Source organism: Meles meles, chromosome 4 (genome assembly GCF_922984935.1).
Source record: "Meles meles chromosome 4, mMelMel3.1 paternal haplotype, whole genome shotgun sequence".
In the NCBI taxonomy this organism is placed as follows: domain Eukaryota; kingdom Metazoa; phylum Chordata; class Mammalia; order Carnivora; family Mustelidae; genus Meles; species Meles meles.
Genome location: NC_060069.1, coordinates 4,742,334 through 4,760,915, shown reverse-complemented (window position 1 = coordinate 4,760,915; position 18,582 = coordinate 4,742,334). Strand labels below are relative to the sequence as shown.

General features: G+C 39.2%; 1 protein-coding gene across 4 annotated transcripts in view; it reads left to right on the top strand.

The window, feature by feature from the left end:
• The first annotated feature begins 3,146 nt into the window (after positions 1 to 3,146).
• Positions 3,147 to 18,582, top strand: part of SLC35G2 (solute carrier family 35 member G2) — a 45,449-nt gene continuing 30,013 nt past the window's right edge. For 3 of the 4 annotated variants that reach the window (XM_046003622.1, XM_046003624.1, XM_046003625.1), the window contains exon 1: positions 5,396 to 5,632. The gene's annotated coding sequence lies outside the window, so the exon portion shown is untranslated. The other variant, XM_046003626.1, reaches the window with a different exon arrangement.

The following is an 18,582-nucleotide window of genomic DNA, read 5'->3' as shown; positions in this document are numbered from 1 at the left end:
CTTCCCTTGGTACTGCCATTCTATTTTCAGTCTCTATAAATTTGACTACTCTAGGTATCTCCTATAAGTAGATTCTTGCCATATTTGTCCTTTGTGACTGATTTATTTTACTTAGTCTAATGTCCTTAGGGTTCCTCCATGTTGTAGCAAGGATTAGAATTTCCTTTCTTATGCTACTGCGACACTGTTTTGATTATTGTCACTTTGTAGTAAGTTTTGAAATAGGATATATGAGACCTCCAATTTTATTCTTCATTTTCTTTCCTTTTTAAAAAAAAATTATTTGGCAGAGAGACAGAGACAGAGAGAGAGAGAGAGAGAGCACAAGTGGCAGGAGTGGCAGGCAGAGGGAGAAGCAGGCTCCCCACTGAGCAAGGAGTCCAGTGTGGGACTCCACCCCAGCACCCTGGGATTATGACCCAAGCGGAAGGCAGATGCTTAACTGAATGCTTAAGCAAGTGAGCTATCCAGGTGTCCCTTGTTCTTCATTTTCAAGATTGTTTTGGTTATTTTGGATTCCCTAAGTTTCCAACTGGATCCTATGGCTTGGGATCATGACCTGAGCTGAAGGCAGCCCCTTAACCGAGACACCCAGGTGTCCCAGGATAGATTTTTCAATTTCTGAAAAAATATCATTGGGATTTTGGTAGGGATTGCATTAAATCTGTAGATCACTTTAGGTTTTCATCTTAGTAAATTTAAGCCTTATAATCCATGAACATGGGATGTCTTTCTATTTATTTGTGTTGTTAATTTCTTTTAGCAATGCTTTATAATTTTTAGTGTATAAATCTTTTGTTTTTATTGTTAAGTTTAGTCGTAACTATTTTATTCCTTTTGAAGCTATTGTAAATAGAATTATTTTCTTAATTTCTTTTTTGGATTGTTCATTATTAGCATGTAGAAATGCATCTGTTTTTTATTTTTTTATTTTTATTTTTTAAAAGATGTTATTTATTTATTTGACAGACAGAGATCACAAGTAGGCAGAGAGGCAGGCAGAAGGGGGGGGTGGGAAGCAGGTTCCCTGCTGAGCAGAGAGCCTGAGGCGGGGCTCGATCCCAGGACCCTGAGATCATGACCTGAGCCGAAGGCAGAGGCTTAAACCCATTGAGCCACCCAGGCGCCCCGCATCTGTTTTTTAAACATTGGTTTGCATCCTTCAATTTTGCCAAAATCGTTTATTAGTTCGAACATTTTTCTTTGGTATTTAGGGTTTTATACATATAAAGTTTTGTTATCTGTGAAAGGAGTTCATTTTACTTCTTCCTTTCCAATTTGGATGTTGTTTCTTTTTCTTGCCTACTTGCTCTGGCTAAAACTTGTAGTATTATGTTGGACAGAAGTAGTAACAGTGGGCATCCTTGTCTTATTCCTGAGGGAAAGCTTTCAATCTTTCACCATTGAGTACAATGTTAACTGTGGGCTTTTCATATAGGGCCCTTATTATGTTGAGATACTTTCCTCCTATTCCTTGTTTGTTGGGTGTTTTTTTCTTTTTATCATGAATATTTGCATTTTTAATAATCAGAAATTTTCACACACACAAAAAAAATCAAGATTTCTACCCCCTATTTAAAAAAATCTTAAAATCTTTTAACACTGAATTTACATTTCCTTATGGTCTCTGAAGCTGAATTAGCAAGTGTTCTCTTATGCATGTTCTTCAGACATAATCTCCATCTAGACTTTTCCACTCATTTTACATAACTAGAAGGATTTATTTTTTCGCCTCTGTTATCATGACAGCGAACATTAATTTAGTGTTTATTGATGCCTGACACTGTCCTAAGCCTTTTTCATGTATTAGTTAATTTAATCCATACAATAGCCCTGGGTAGTAGTTATTATTATGCCCTTACCTGATCTAAAGCACAGAATCTGATCTAAGAATCTAAAGCACAGAGCTAGTAAGCGGAGAAGTGAACAAATGTGATAATAGAGTAGTAAATGGTAATGAACAAAGAATTGATTGGGAAAAACAGTTGTGCTTATGGTTGGTGCCCTTCAGTTTATACATAATTTGAAGACTTAGACAAATGCTCGTACTTTGTAATAGCAAGTTGCCTCACTTATTTCAAGATATGTGGTTATGTCCCAGATACTCGAGGCTGATAAAAGTCTGAATGCTCCTGAAATGGGGTGTTTATTGTATGCCTTCTTGTATGGGTATACAAATCAAATCTTAGTTGTTTCGGCCAAAGTGCTACAAGTACTAAGTTTTATGTCTGATTACAAGAGTGAAGTTGTAGTGGTGCTGATGGGAGAAGCAAATATTTCCACAATGGTAATCAGAAACTCTAGGAACTTCTCTGCTCTTTGAGGGATCTGAATTGTTTCCTGGGATTAGAAAAGGGACTTTTTATTTAAATAAAGGCTGTGTGTATACAGAAACTCAGAATAAAATATATTAAAGAAAATCTTTTCTGGTACCTCTTTCTACAGGAACAGCAAGACATTGCACTTTATTTTTTAGGTTAAAAGAACATTTCAGTCAACAGAAGCACTTGTTGAGTATTTAAAGAAATTGAAAAGCAATATGAATCTTTACTGAAGTTTCTTTGAGAGATACCTATGATATACATGTCCTTTTTTCACCTGCCCATCACTATATGATTTCTTGTGATAAGAGAACCTTGATTTTCTTTTGGAGAATGAGCTGTCCCACATTCTTTGTCCCCGGACTAAGGCATATGGTTGGGTATATGATTCAGAATTTGCTAGTGAGACAAAATCCCAAGATTTTATTGGAACTACCTGGAAGTAAATGCTCTGTTTCTACTGGAATGGTAAGCTATAAGGATGGCATAAATTGAACACTGGAGAAAGGGAGGGAGATGGGAAGAAATCACTAAATGAGAATAAACTCTTTGAAGTCAAAGTGAATTGAGACCATATCCTGATGACATTGTTTGTACTATGGATCCAACCATTCTTGAAGCTATCTATTCAGATATTGATTTTTCAATTATTAAGCTACAAATATTCCTTTTCTTTCTTTTTTTTTTAAAGATTATTTATTTATTTATTTATTTGACAGAGATCACAAGTAGACAGAGAGGCAGAGAGAGAGGAGGAAGCAGGCTCCCTCTCTGCCAAGCAGAGAGCCCGATGTGGGGCTCAATCCCAGGACCCTGAGATCATGACCTGAGCCCAAGGCAGAGGCTCAACCCACTGAGCCACCCAGGCTCCCCTTTTCTTAAGTCAGTTCGAGTTTGAGTTTTGACACTCGCAAGAAAAATCCCTCAATGCACAAAAGAATCCCATTTATTACATATAACAAAACATTTAAAAATCCTTTCTCCTGTTTCTTAGTATCTCTCGGTTCACTCAGAATGGCAGCTATGCTAAGTCCCTGGTCTTACTCTCTCAAATCTCTCAGAAATCTTCTCTCCTAAACTTGGCTCACTCTACATCTTTGTTTTCTCACTTCCAGACTAAAAACTTTTCTGGCCTTCTTCCCCCCACCCCTCCTTCCAAGAGAAACATAAAATATAGCTGAGTTTTGTAGATAGGTCTGGCCTTCTGAGGCCCCTTTGCTTCTCTATCTCTTTTCCTTACCTAGATCAGTGCCATTAATGCCCAGGGTGATTTCTGAACAACAAAGGAGCCTTTCTCTTCAAAAAGGTGAAAGACTGAAAATACATGTTAAATTTTTGTTCTGGTGTCATTTGTATTCAGTACAAATAGTGTATCAGCTTGGATGTTAATTCTGTTTGTAAACAGCTACTCCTGGGGTTCCCTTTGGGTAAGTTTTGCTACAATAGTGCCTTGTTTTGTTTTGTCTTTGTTTTTTGAAGGGGGGGGTGGGGAAAGAATCTAGTTAAAGCAATTTAATTGTTTTTACAAGCCAGAGAAATGGTCAGGTCCACATTGATATGGAGGCTGGGGCAATGTCATGACTATTACTCTATTACCATTTATAGTCCCCTGCTTTGGGAACATTCTTTGGGTTTTCTACAGAAACAGCCAGAGACTCTCGACAACTGCTTCACTCAGCAACTCCTTCATAAACACATTTTTCAGACACTGTGCCCAGGACTCTTTGAAATGTCCTAAGAATATTGACTCAGTCCAAAGCAGCCCAGCTGCAGTCGGGAAAGCACCAGCACTTGCTCCATAAAGATCTAGATTGTCTCTTTACACCAAGAGGCATCCGAAAGTTCTATTATGCTGGACACTCCGATGATCTCCAGCTCCTTTGTGAACACATTGGTTATGAGTGGTCTAAATTCCCTTGAGTCTATTCAAACTGGTTTTGGTGCCCTCACACTGGGGGATCCATCGGGAGACCACCTCACATGATGGCTGCCTAGAGCCCAGGGATCTGTCAAGATGACTTGGGGAGACATCTCACCTTTTAAAGGCTTCATTTTTCTTTTACATTTTTTGTTTTCTTTTCTCATGAGTTTTTCCAACCACAGTGTAGTAAAATCTATTATAGTGTCCTGGAACGGTAGGAAAAAGATAATAGGGAAAAGATGCCATGGCATACCCAGGAGGTGGGTGAGGAGAATTTAAGGAAGGTACTTTTTAAGAGGCATGGGAAGGGTTAAAGGAAACTTCTGTGAGCCATTACCGGCCCCATTCCTGAAGGGGCAAAGGTAGTGTGAGTGGGACAGAACCAGAGAGAACTGTAGGCGAGGACTGCAGGATTGGAGTAATGGCTTCTAGATAAAGAATACAGACGCTGCTAACAGAGTTGGTCCTTGGTGGGCATACGGGAAAGTCCTGAATGCTATCTGGTCTTGCGGTGTCCTGCAAAAATGCCTCCCATTGGCCGAGACCAAATCAAAGTCATAGAACAACTGATGTAGACCATAAAGGTCAGCCCCGAGTCACAGAGCAAGGTGGTGAGTGGCTCTAGAGAGACAGAAGAAAAACCAGCAGTCACAGTCCATCTTTTCCCACAGCTAGCACCTTCGTTCAGGCCTCACTCTTTCTCACCTGGCCTAGGGAAGTAACAGCCTTCCTGCTTGTCCTCTTGACCCATCCAGACCATTGCTTTGACGACCAGGTCTGTTTCCAAGAGACTATATTCACTTCTCAGGGGGTTGGGGAATATAACCCAAACCCAGGAACCAGCTCTGCAATGTCAGAGACTTCTTGGGTAAGACGTCAGGTGGACTTGGGATGCCCAAAGCCCTTCCCAACCACGATTTAGGGATGCTAGCCATACTTTTAAATATCGAAGCATCGACTTGCCGCTCCTAAACACAGACAGACCGCTTGAAATGGACTGAAGCTGCCTCCCTGCCCCCTTCCCGAAGACCACGTCACCCGGGCAGACAATCGATTGGCTCAATTCTGCTGTCTCCGAGGGCGTAGGCTAAAGGGGTCCGGGCAGGCAGTTTCCTGGAGCCTTAGACCCTCCCATCGCGCGGGTAGGGGGAAGTCGCTCTGCTCGGGCACAAATCTTGGCGTCCCTGGCGGTCTTCGACGCTGGCCGGGGCAGCGTGGGGGGCGGGCAGCCGAGCGCGCAGGCGCAGTGTCCGCACCCGCGGCGGCCCTGGCCGCGTCCTTTCTGGCCGAGCGCGCAGTGGCCGCGGTCCGCGTAGAGGCTGGACTAGGCGCGCGGTATTGGGCATTCCTGGCCGGGCGCCGCGCGCACCTTCCTCGCCGTGACACGCAGGTAACCGGGCCCCGGAGTCCGGCGGCAGGCTGACCTGCATGTCGACGCTGCCTGCCGGCCGCCGCACCCGCAGGGAGTGAGAGGGACCCCGATCCCCACACGCCCACTTTCAGCCGCGGCTCCTAAGGGCAGAGCCTCTCTTCGGGTTTGGGCGGGGCCGGGGCGAAGCTCCGCCCCCTTCAGAAACCTCTGTGGGGGTCTGTGTTGGGCGTCGGGCGCGCCGCGGTCCCGCAGGTCCCCGCACTGCTTTCCTGGAGAACCGGGACAGTGGGTCGGGAGGGTGAGCATCAACGAGGGCCCCTGCGCCCCGTTTCCTGTGGCCCGGGCACCGACAGGCCCTTCCTCAGCTTCCATAATAAAGGCTGGGGTGGTTGCTTTCCTCTGGCCCAGGAACCCGCCCACACAAGGGTGAGTCCCTGCGGCGTCGAGAGAACGGTTTCAAATCCAAACTTTGAAAATTGCTGGATGGTTTTAGAAACGTGGCCAAGAATTAGTATTTTTCTTTCTTATGTCTATGACTCTAGTACGCCAGTCTGTATATATGGGTTGAGATTTTCATGGAGAATAAATGGTTTGTAGAAATTCTTCTATAGTGTAGCGGTGGAAGGGCGGGTTATTGCCAGCTGTGCTGGCTGGAGGCGCCGGGGAGGTCCACTCAGCTTCCCCGGGTCTGCGGAGGGAAACACGAACCCTTCCCGAGTCTCTGGGCGCTGAGGACTTTCTATATTGCGTGGGCCCCTTTGGCCTCTTTCGGGAAGAGGAGGGGCTGGAAGGGTCGCGCAGGCCGCTGGAGGAGACTCGTGTTGGGGCGAATGGGGCCCTGCATCTCCGTCCATGATTTCGCCGGGCTTGGCGAAGAGCGAAATGAAAATATTGCGACCGAGTAACGACTGAGGGTCCCGAGATCGCGCTGGGTGGAGAGGGTTGGGGGCGGCCTTGGAGAGGCAGTTTCCGAGGGCAATTCTGCCTTAAATGATTTTGATTGGGGTTGCCCGTGTCCTTGGTGCTGAAGTAAGTGCCTCAAGCGCCTTCCTAGGCTCACTGCCCAGACGCGCGTCTGCCTTGCCCTTCTGCTCTGCACCTTTGCCCAAAACGGCCCATCTCCAAAGCAGGTGCCAGAGTGGAGTCTGCCAGACACCGTGAACCTCTGTAGATGGGTTAGGTGCTGGTTTCCTGTAGATAAGGTGAGGGTAAATGTAGCTCTCCTCGTGGGTGCAAATAAAGCAAATGTATAACAGGTTTGATTACCGACATGCAAGTACTCACGGTGAGAAACGTGAACTCTCATGCATGCATCTGTAGGATACTTGTATGTGTATACGCACACATATAATTTACATTTAAATATACTCATCCATTTTCAACACCATCATGTGCTACAAGTTATACTTTTTTCCAGATCTTTCTTGTAATTCTTTTTTTTTTTTTTTTTGACACCTCTGGTTGTTCTGAATTCTTCAGAACCACTCATTTTCACCATTATCTGTTCCAAAGCAACAGAACCTGTGGATTAAAGTGTTTGGTATTATGCTGAGCAATTAAGTGTTTATATATATTTTAATTCTACACAAAAATAGCTCAGAGATAAATTTATGTTGATACAAAAAAATATTCTGTTTTAAGGGGTGCCTGGGTGGCTCAGTGGGTTTAAGCCTCTGACTTAGCTCGGGTCATGATCTCAGGGTCCTGGGATCAAGCTCCACATCGGGCTCTCTGCTCAGTGGGGAGCCTGCTTCCGCCTCTCTCTCTCCCTGCCTTTCTGCCTACTTGTGATCTCTCTCTCTCTTTGTGTCAAATAAATAAAATCTTTTAAAAAAATAAAATAAAATATGGAGAGAGAAAGCTGGGGGAGGGAGGCAGGGAGGGAGAAACAGACTTTGCACTGAGCCAGAGGCCTGATTCCAAGACCCTGAGATCATGACCTGAGTGGAGGTTAGACACTTAACCAACTGAGCCACCCGGGCACCCCTATACAAAAAATTGTTCTTAAAGGAAGTTTAAACAAAAAGAATTAATGAAAAATTTAATAGAGAACAATATGTAGATAACAATCTTATAGAAAGTCATAATCTGAAGAAAATATGACCAAGATACATCATAATGCTGGCAGTTTCAAACATACTGGGTATGTGGTTTGTGGACTCCTTAAAGATTACATATGTATTTTTCAGAACATTAATATCTGTGGCTTTTTCCCTATAAAATGTATGCTCATCATAAGAAATTTAGTTAATAGAGGAATGCATAAAACCAGAGAAAACCCTTATAAACGATTTTCTTTTAGGGGAACATATATGCATTTTAAATGGATTGATCTTGCATTTGCATTATACAATTTATCATTAATGTCATTATTAAGGGTTGCAAATATTGCACTACATGGATACATCATAATTTATTTAAACAATACCATAATAATGAACATTGATGTATTTCCAATTTTTTGCTATTACGATTCTGCAGATAACGTATTTGAACAGATATTTGTGCCCTTGTTTCATTGTATTCTTCGAACAAATTCCTAGAAGTGAAATTGTCAGTTAAATGGGTAGGTACATTTTAAACACATTGATTTGTTCATTTATTTGTTCGGTTATTTCCTGTCTCCACTCTTGTGTTATTCTTTACCATGTTCTCAGCATCTGCAACAGTGCTGGGTATAAAAGTATTAATATAATATATATTGGAAGAACACTATTTCCAAATTGTGCTACAGAAAATGTGTACCAATATATACTACTATAAATACTGAATTAGAATGTCAGTGTTCTCATACTATCACCAAAATTAGGTTATTAGATGCTATTAATCTTTTAGAATTATTTTCCAATTGGATAGGCAAAAATGAACCTATTTTCTCATATATATTAGTCATACTTATCTCTTCTTTTGTGAGTTTCCAGCCTTATTTTCTATTGGTGTGCTTATATTGTTTATTATTTGTAAGAGCTCTTTGTATAGTAAGAACTTTGTTACCTATGTTGCAATTTTTTCTTGATTTTTTTGTTTTAAAATTTTATGGTATTTTATGCTGTACAGAAAATTTCAATTTTTCTGTAGTCAAATATATATATATTTTTTTCTTTAATTTCTGGCATTTATTTCAGTATTTCACCCTTCTATATTGAAAGATAATCTGCCATTTTTTTATGGTTTTATAAAAGATTGTATTTTAAACTCTAGGTTATACTCCCATCTTCCTTTTTAGTTAGTTCATTGGTAGATGTAAAGTTCCATTGAAGATCGCTTTGTAAGAAGTAGTTATTTATTTTAAAGTCACATTTACAGAGGCTTGTCCTCTAAGAGAGGTAACATGTTACTCAGTTTGAACACTTTATATGATGTACTTAATTTATAAATACTTAATGGAAGTGTATTTCCTTAAAATGCTGTGTAGTCTGTAGTATTTTTAAACTGTTAGTATGTAATCTTTTTAAAAAGGAGCTATTCTTTTTGTAGAGTATTTTTTTGTATAAGCAGAAAATATGACAAAGTCTACTTTTTAGTCAAGTTAGGAATTCATGTCATTGAAGTTCATTAGAATGTGCACACATAAGGTTGATCAAGTACCTTAAAGAGAACAACAACAAAAAAACCCCCACATACTATTTTTTTGTATCCATTATGGATCAAAATAACTTAAGATAAAAAAATAAAAGAATGGCTATTGGGTTACTGATGAGCTGTTCTATATAATTTTCTTCCTGGAATTTAAAAACATTTTAGAACAGCCAAATGAGAATAATTTTATTGTTTTTATATAATAAATTCTAAAATATAGCTGATTATTAAAAAAATGGGATCAATACCAGAGTAGAAAATAAAACTCTCTAGTAGGTAACCACAAATATTAGTTTGGAATAAAGACTTTCAGATTATTAGGGTGCCTGGGTCGCTCAGTTAGTTAAGTGTTTGCCTTTGGCTCGGGTCATGATCTCTAGGTCCTGGGATTGAGCCCTAACTGGGGTTTCCTGCTCAGTGGGGAGTCTGCTTCTCCCTCTCCCTCTCCCCTCCTCTCATGCACATGTTCTCTCTCTCTCAAATAAATACAATCTTAAAAAAAAAAAAAGACTTCCAGATTATTAAATTCACAAATAAAGACAACATTTCATTGAATGTAAGATGAATTGTAAGATGCATTTTAAGTTTAGAAATGTGACAAAATGTGCATCTTAAATTTGGTGTATCATCAATAGAATCATATTGTATCTATTTTTCTGTTATTTTTTCCACAGAAGATATAGGTATCTTCCCATCTGATACACGGAAGTATTGAATTAATCAACATCCCACTTAAGTGCAGATTCCTTACAACTTTTTAATAATAAAAAATGCCATATTGAACATTTTTTAAAATATACCTCTATGTAATGGTATTATTTCCTTAGAATAAAGTCCTAAGTGAAATGGATAGATTAGGGAGAATGCACACTTTGCATTTTGGTGCATGTTGTCTGTTCTTCAAAATTCCTGTAAAAATTTGTCCTGCAAAAAATAGTGCATGATATCCTAAATTCTTCATTCATGCTAGAGATAATTAATCAGTTTTTCCCATTTTCCTCACTTAGGAGGCAAAATGGGTATTTCATTCTTTTTAAAATTCTTGTTTCTGTGACTGTTATAGAAATTGTGCATCTTTCCATATGTCTGTTGGTAATTTGTATTTCTTTTTTGGTGAACTACCTATTCATGGCTTTTGCCCAATTTTTTTTTTTTTTTTGAGTTTTAAGAGTCCACTTTATATGAAAGATGTTGACCCTTTGTTGCTGTTGTTGTTTTTAGTCACTTAATTTTTTTATGGTTTCTTTTTTCTGCACAGATTTAAATTTTCATGGAGACAAATTGTCCATCTTTTCCTTGTGATTTTTCACCTTAATATTACACTTAGAACACTACCCTAGTTCCCCATCCCAAGATTATAAAAATATTCTCTAGTGAGAGAAAGAGCACAATTAAACTTACTAAGGAGTAGAACTTAGAACCATATTGTATCTAGATAGTCACCAAATCTGCTTCTCATAGGATCTAATAGGTTTTGTTTATTTGTGTTGGTAGATCTATCAATCAGCTTCAGCAAGGGGTGGATAGTTGTAAGTAGAGGGGTGAAGGAACTGAAGACGGGCAGTGATCACACTGGTTTCATTTAATTACTACGTCTAACATTTTTGTTTTACTTATTAGAAATGGGAGTTAGTGAATTCAGTCACAAGAGAAAATAGTATTTGGGAGACTGGAAGGGAGATTGGTTAGTCATACCTTTTCTTCATATTTTTACATAAATTAGAGTCATTTCAAAGACAAAATTAGTGAGAATATATAAAGATGTAAGTAATCCAATTATTAAATATAAGTTTAATTGGAACTTGTAAAGTTAATTTTCACAATATTTTTAATTCAAATGGGTAGCTGAATTCCCCAATACCTTTTAACTTGGATGGCGTTGCTCTCCGCACTTCAAGTCCTCCCACCTGATATCAGCAGTTTTTGACTTATCTAGCAATCTGGTATCATGAAGATTAGACACCCCTCCCGCCCCCAATTATTAGATGCTTGAGGAGTCTTTACCTCCTGTTGACCTGAGTATAAATGTCATTTGCCAGTTGGCATTGGAATTTTTTGGTGAGGAAAAATATGTTGGTATTAATTATACTCTAACAAGCCTGTTTTTTTCTGAGCACTTTTAAACATTTCACTGGTGAGGAAAGTTTTGTTTCATTGTCCTTGCTGAGGCCAACTTGCACTATGGATGGTATTTCTTAAACACTCGGATAAATCACAGTTCCAGGATGTTATGGGCCACTACTGTATCTTCCTTCTTATTTCATGTTTCTCCTGAAAAATTTTGATTATAAAATCAGGCAAAGTACCCTTCTTATCACCATACATATTTTTTTTTTCCTGCCATTCTGCCCTTAGCAATGATTCTCCAAGTAACTAAAGTGTCACACCAACAGTAACTGTCTGCTGGCCACTGTTCTGGGCGTGGGAAGGAGAGTGATGATCACTCCAGTATCTCTCCTTTCTTACTTTTCATCCATCTACCTTCAAGTCTAGACACAGGAAATAGCCTTCTACTTGGCAGGAAATATCAGAGATAAGCTGAGGTCACAGAGGTTTTTTTTTTTTTTTTTCCTCTTCTGTGGACCAAAACTTAATTTTTCCCTATAAATTTTAATTTACATATATAATTTTAAAATTTTGGCTTCTGTAACATTACCAAAGGTTAAATTGTTTTTTCATTCTTTCTCTTATAGTCATTGCTGTAATAGAATTATATGTGACCAAGAGTCATATATAATGCTTTATGTGCACTTAGCACTATTTGATAGTTATATAGGAACTCAATTCATAAGCTTATCATCTTTACTAAAGTTCATTTAATAATTTCCTGACTGTATCAAAATCATTTGGTTTATAGCTTTTCCCTTTTATTTAAGACCCCAAGTATCAGGAGCTTTACTGAACTCTGACTTTTGCTATAAGGAGTTGATGAAGAAAAGTAGAAATATTAGGTAATTTCCCATTTATTTTGCCCTGGTCTCTATGTAACTCTGGCTGAGCCATTGCTCTAAATAGGAATGAGAATCTCAATGGTGAATAAGGCTTCTGAAGCTGGTAGTGAACCAAAGCCAGTTACATTATTTCTTGGGTTCCCTTAAATTTGAGATTAGGAGTAGAAGATAGAGTCAGGTTGCCAAAGTGTGATAACCAGAGCTCAGCATCACAACTAATTAGACCAAGAATTAGTGGTGTCTGGATAAGACTGTGACTTTCTCCAGAGCAGGCCAGCTATGCCAGAGGATTTGGAGCATTTGTTAAGCCTGGTATTGCCCTAGGACCTGGGGATACTGAGAAAACGATAAGGACATATCTCTGTTCTTGGAATATAAAACTTTATCAGGGGTTAGTGTTACATACACAACTTACAGTGATACCACATGTCAAGGACTACAACAGAGTCCTGTAGAAAGTGTTCTTAAAGCCAGAGGAGGAACAGATTGTTCAGTGAGAGCTTCTCCCAGTAAGTCACTAGGAACATTGTGAGGATGTGTTTGGTTATTTGCCAGAGATTTCTTTGTGGGACAGTTGACGGCCTCAGGCAGGGCTGGCAGCTGAGGGTTTAGATTTGAAGCCCGGCTGCCATGTTGAGCACCTTCGTAAGCTTGGGCAAGTCACTGTACATGGTTGAGTTTCACTGAATTTTCTTTTAGAGATTTTATTTATTTATTTGTTAGAGAGAGAGAGAGCGAGCACAAGCAGGGGAGCAGCAGGCAGAGGGAGAAGCAGGCTCCCCACTGAGCAAGGAGCCCGATGTGGGACTCGATCCCAGGACCCTGGGATTATGACCGAAGCCGAAGGCAAATGCTTAACCCAACGCTTAACTGACTGAACCATCCTGGCGTCCTTTGTTCTTCACTTTCAAGATTGTTTTGGTTATTCAGGATTCCTTAAGTTTCCTTGTGAATTTTAGGATGGATTTTCTTTTTTTTAATTAAAAAATTAAAAAAAAAAAGATTTTATCAGAAAAAGAGAGAGAGCGAGAGTGTGTAAGAGCACACAAGCAGGGGAACAGCAGGCAAAGGGAGAAGCAGGCTCCCCGATGAGCAAGGAGCCCAGTACAGAACTTGATCCCAGGGCCTGGGATCATGACCTGATACAAAGACAGATGCATTTTTGTTGCTGTTTTTTTCTTAAGATTTTATTTATTTATTTGACAATAAGAGAGACAGCAAGAGAGGGAACAAAACCAGAAGTGGGAGTGGGAGAGGGAGAAGCAGGCTTCTTACTGAGCAGGGAGCATGATGCGGGGCTCCATCCCAGGACCCTGGGATCATGACCTGAGCAGAAGGCAGACGCTTAATGACTGAGTCACCCAGGCGTCCCATGAATTTTTTTTTTTTAAGAGCAAATAATATCAGTGCCTCCCTTGTTATGGTTGTTGTGGGATTAAGTAAAACATTACAGGTAAAGCACTTGGTATAAGCCCAGTGTATAGTGGTTTAGTTTGTTTATTTTGCCTTTCTAGAGTTGCATGCAAATCACTCTGGACAAATGATTAATCATTCTATTGTCAGAGCTTTCAATGGTAAATGGACTGTATAAACTCTGTGTCTTCTGACTCAGTCTAATTCCCCTAATTTGGAATTTTCTCTTTTAAGATGGTCTAAATCCCAGCCTTCTGCTTTTTACCAGTTCTCATACTATGCACAAACAAAAGAGGCCTAGTTTGGTATTGTCCTGACTTTAGCTTTTTTCTTTAGTACTCTGATGTTAAAGCAAACATATTTAATTGTGTGATTTCCTTCCTTTAATGTATTTGGAACTTGTTGTATCTGTTTTGTGGCACTTGCAACCATGTATTGTTTCTCCCCAATGAACATGTACATTATTTTTATATTTTTTTAAAATTATTTATTTATTTATTATTTGAGAGACAGCATGCGTGTGTGTGCGTGGGAGGCGGGGTAGAGGGAGAGTGGGAGAGAGAGTCTTCAACAGAGTCTGGGCTGAATCCAGAGTCCAACATGGGGCTCTTTCTCACAACCCTGAGATCATGACCTGAGCGGAAACGAAGAGTCAGAGACTTAAACAACTGTGCCACCCAGGTGCCCTGAACATGGACATATTTTTTTTTTTAAGATTTTATTTATTTATTTGACAGAGAGATAATGAGATCACAAGTAGGCAGAGCAGCAGGCAGAGAGAGGGGGAAACAGACTCCCCGCTAAGCAGAGAGCCCGATGTGGGGCTCGTTCCCAGGACCTGAGATCATGACCTGAGCTGAAAGCAGAGGCTTAACCCACTGAGCCACCCAGGCGCCCCTGAACATGGACATTTTTTAGGAGAAAATTTATGTCTTCCTAATCTTATCTCCTGTAATGTCTTAGATAGTGCTTTCCACTTCATGCCACTCAGGTAAATGTCAACTGAATGAAGGAATAAATGTGAACGCATGAGGCTGCCAGAATAGTTGGTGTGATCTCAGGCTGCTCCTACAGAAACAGAAACTCCGGAATAGGAGAGATTATAAAACCTGGCATATGTTCAGAGAAGAGTGGTTAAGATGGTGAGAAGACTGAAAACCACGATTACGTATGGAATAACTGAAAGAAAGAGAAGATTTTCAGTTTAGAGAAGGAAAAAAACTCGTAGTGGGTTGGAATAATTGAAAAAAAAAAGAGGTTTTCAGTTTGGAGAAGAAAAAACTCATAATGGGGGAACTACAGTAGGAATTAGTTCTGATATTGAAATGTTGTCGTGGAAGAAGGAATTAATTAGTGATCCTAGAGGAAATACATAGGAATGGCCTCTGGAAATTATATGGGGAAAGATTATGACACAATGTTAAAAAATAATTTTCTGATAGAATGACTCTTAAGTGGCTGCCATGAAAGGGAGTGAGCTTCCTGTCATTGTAGGTGTTCAAACAGATTTGGTGCTATCTGTTGGGGATGCTGTAGAGGATATGCAGATATTCCCTGACTTAACAATGATTTGACTTAACGACTTTGCAGCTGTATGATGGTGCAAGAGCCACATGCATTGATTAGAAACCATACTTCGAGTTTTGAATTTTGATCTTTTCCCAGGCTAGCAATATGTAGTATGGTTCTCTCTGGTGATGCTGAGCAGCAGCAGTGAGCCACAGCGCCCAGTCAGCTACACAATCATGAAAGTGAACAAGTGATATAACCATTCTGTTTTTCACTTTCAATACAGTATTCAATGAATGAAATGAGATATGCAGTATTTAATTATAAAATAGATTTTGTGTTAGGTGATTTGCCCAACGGTAGGCTAGTGCAGGGACATTTAAGGTAGGCTAGGCTAAGCTATGATGTTCTATAGGTGAGGTGTGTTACGTGCATTTTTGACTTACAATGTTTTCAACTTATGATGGCTTTATCAGGATGTAACACCACCATAAGTGGAGAAAGATGTATAATTATTTACAAAGGAATTATTTACATAAGTGGAGAAAGATGTATAATTATTTACAAATCTTTTTCAAGTCTCATGGTCTTTAATTCTATGTATATCATTATATTATATATGGTTACCCTTTATTATATATACATATTAATGTATGCATTGTATATGTATATATCTAGAGATAAATATATTCATCATTTTAATAGTGCCTAAATTAATGAAGGGTAAAAATGACTTTTCAAAAACTTGATCTTGACTACTTAAAAAAATATTACTAACATGTTTTTTGCTTGACACCAGTTTGTAAAATATTATTCTGCATGAACACTGTGTACTTAAACTGCAATTAACAGTTTAATAACGTTGTTGGCATCTCGGGCACTGGGATGGTGCAGTTAGTTAGGCATCCTACTCTTGATCTCAGCTCACTCAGATCGTGAACTTAGGGTTGCAAGATCAAGCCCCTGGGGCTCTGTGCTCAGTGCAGATGCTCAGTGCAGAGTCTGCTGGAGATTCTCTCTCCCATTCCTTCTGCTCTTCTCCCTTGTTCTTCCTCTCTCAAATGAATAAATCTCTAAAAAAATAATGTTAGCATCTCAAAAGCAAATAAATATCATTTCCATTTCTAAATTAAAATGGCCTGATCCATCTAGCTGTTACCTTTTCCCAGTAAAAATTTTTACTATTGGGGCACCTGGGTAGCTCAGTCAGTTAAGCAATCAACTCTTGATATCAGCTCAGGTCTTATCATGTATCTTTAATCTTAAATTTGTGATAGTTTGTGATTCCTTCCATGTCTTTAATAACCTTGACATTTTTGAAAGTTCAGGCTTGTGCTTGTGTGCTCGTTCTCTCTCTTTTGCTCTCTCTCGAATAAATAAAATCTTTAAAACAAAACAAAACAAAGTTCAGGCCATTTTGTAGAATGGCCCTCACTTTAGGTTTGTCTATGTTTCTTTATGATTAGATGCAAGGTATACAATTTTGGCAGGAATATGGTAGAAGAGGTAGTGTATTCTCAGTATATCTTATTAATAAAGATTTGTAGTTGATGTTAATTTTGATGACTTGATTAAGGTGATAACTTCTTCACTGTAAAGTTATTAATTTTCCCTTTGTAATTAGTAAGCACTTTGTGGGGAGATACTTTGAGACTATGTAAACATCCTTTTCTTCAACAAACTTTCAGTCACCTATTTTATGATTCTTGCTTGAAAAAATGAGTACTATGATGACTGCCACATGGCAGTTTTTCCAGTTTCAACATTTATTTTACATTTATTACTTGGTATTTTGTTTTAAGAGTTTTCTCTTTTCTTTTTATTTGTTAATTCACTTATTTACATAAGCATGGACTCTGTTTTAGTCAATGGATTTTAACCCACTGTCATTATTGATCTCAATGCTAAAATTGTCAGAGATTTGGATGTTCAAATCCTGTTCAAGCTGTTCTTGTGTTCTTTGGACAGTTCTGTCTTATTCTTGGAGTACTTTCTGGTGTAAGATGTTTCAGGCGTATCTTGTTTCTCTTATTCTTACCCAACCATTTCAGTCATTTCAAAAGCTATTTTTCCTGGGACTGGTTCCCAGGAGATCTGGGTGCTGGGTGTGGTTATTAATACTGGGGTGTCATTTTTTAGACCATTTTAGCAGATAGAACCAGGAAACTCACAAACACATATGGACATACATGTATATCCATTTCCACATCTAGTCATCTATTCATATTAAAATCCATGAGTTAACTCTAATGTCTTCAACTACACTCCAACACCACAGGGTTCCTTCTCGTCTTCACTCTTTTTCCATTTGTAATTTCCTTTCTGATGATGAGAAATTTGGCCCTCATTACCGTCAATATTTAATTACTGGCTCATTCTCCCTTTATATAACGAATACTCTGGCCTCATGGGCTACCTCCTTTGCCCCAACTCCTCCTCAGACTGAGTCCTGCTGGCCTCCCCCCACCCGCCCAGCCTCCTCCCAGCCACACAACTAGAAAGTGGTAGAACAGGAAAAAAACCGAACAAACATGCCAATTATTTGACAGATAGCCCTTATTGGTCTTCAAGCTCAAAGGCATCTATTTGTGAAAATGCTCCTGTGAAGATGCAATGGAAAAGGGGCCCTTGGGCTAAAAAGATGAAGATTTAACGAGGCAGAGTGGCAGTCCTCGGGGATGTCCCTTCTGTGAGAAATGGAGAATGAAGGGTGGAGGCAGCCAAATGCTGCCACCTGCCAAGAACCACAATGAAGGAATTCTCCAAAATTGGTATGGTTCAGGGTTCAGTCAACCTCCTTCTCCAGTTCCACTAATATGCCACTGTGTTTTGTTATGTCTAGAACACATTACAAATGTCTAGAACACATTACATTTAACAGAAACATATTACTATGCTGTATTTGTAAAGAGGGAAATATTGCTTTTCAATTGAAATTCTAGGAGATGGATGATAGTGTCTATTGTTTTAATGCTTACTTCATTTCCTGGTCCAGAAGATCAGAAATCTGTTTGTATTTTAGAAAACAGCATGAGGTCCATCTGTTCAGGTCATATTTTCCCACATTAACACAAAGATTTATGGAGTGGTAAACTTACATAAGAAAAACCAATCATAGTTATATTATTTGCTGTCGTTTGAATTGACATTTTTTGTTAGCCATGAAAATATAGTAGAGTAAACACACATGTGCACAATGAATTAATTCTTTCAAACACCAAGTATAATAAAGGAATCCTTCTTAGTTCATATAGTATTTCACCTCTGTTTTGGTTTGCATTCTAGACATCATCCATTCAAATTCTCTCCATGATACTGTTTATCCACAGTTTTGCTTCCAACAGAAGGCACAGACAGACATATAAGAGCTGTTTGGCTTCCTGGGTGACTATTCTGGTCTGACTGAAATACAGCGTAATGTTTTTTTTTTCCTCTAATGAAAATAGCTTGATTCCCTCCCCTCCTCCCCGACCCCTCCAGTATATGAAATAAAGACATACTTAGGTAGAAAATGAA